Genomic DNA, 862 nt, shown 5'->3' with positions numbered 1-862 from the left:
CCGAGTCCTTTAGAGCAATGTTTGCTGTATGTCCCCAGCCCCTTAGCTAAGCGATGATCAAGCCTTCTGCCCTTTAGATATAAAGACATCGCAATGCTCTGCCTATGAACGAACAGACGCTTTGTAAGGAGAGAAAAACTGGTCTGAAGAGAATTTCTCAGGCGCTCTGATTGTCTGATTGCACAAACATCGCCTCGTCAATTTTTCTCACAATCCCAGAGAGGAAGTGGCATGAATAGGAATGTGTTTGGAGCTGGAGGGTGGGGACAGGAGGGAGAGAGACGCTTCCCCGCCATCCGAAGAGGCGGGAGGGCCAAGAAACCCTTCACCAGGAACCTGCGGCGCGGTCCCTCCCCGCGTCCCTCTCCCGGCGGTCCCTTGCCCCCGGCAGCGCCCGGCCGAGGCCGCTGGAGACGGCGGGGTTCCTGCGCCCTGAGACTGCTGGAGGCGGAAAGAGCAATTCCCCGTCCCCCGGAGGAGAGAACACGGCACCCGCGCAGTAGGACCGTCTCTGGCACCGGCCCCGAGCCGGTCCTTCGGGAGTCTGCACGCGGGCGCCCGCGCGTGCCGCCGCGCACACATTCCCGCCTCCGCGCGCAACTCCCACGCCCCAGCCCCTCGGCCCGCCGGGCGCCAGATCCGCCTCCCGGGGCTGGAGCGAGAGGGTCCTCCGCGGCGTCTTTAAGGCTGCGGTCCCCGCCCCTCCCTCTTCCCCGCCCTCCCCCGCCCGTCCTCCTCCCGGAGGCCGCGGCTCCTCCCGACCTCCCCGCGAGCCGGGCTGCCGGGCGTGCGCGGCGCGCGGAGCAGGTGCCGGCGAGCGCCTCGCATGCCGCTGCCCGGCCGGAGGTGGTAGCGGCGCCGG

The 862-nt window shown here is 67.4% G+C and overlaps 1 protein-coding gene across 1 annotated transcript in view; it reads left to right on the top strand.

Annotated features, from left to right (window-relative positions):
- The first annotated feature begins 227 nt into the window (after positions 1 to 227).
- The window catches only part of PPP1R14C (protein phosphatase 1 regulatory inhibitor subunit 14C), a 1683-nt gene continuing 1048 nt past the window's right edge, over positions 228 to 862 (top strand). Inside the window, exon 1 of the mRNA XM_040448623.1 lies at positions 228 to 846. The gene's annotated coding sequence lies outside the window, so the exon portion shown is untranslated. The remainder of the gene's footprint in view (positions 847 to 862) is intronic.

Source organism: Herpailurus yagouaroundi, unplaced genomic scaffold (assembly GCF_014898765.1).
Source record: "Herpailurus yagouaroundi ecotype Mexico unplaced genomic scaffold, PumYag 198, whole genome shotgun sequence".
In the NCBI taxonomy this organism is placed as follows: Eukaryota; Metazoa; Chordata; class Mammalia; order Carnivora; family Felidae; genus Herpailurus; species Herpailurus yagouaroundi.
This window is presented reverse-complemented; position numbering and strand designations above follow the sequence as displayed.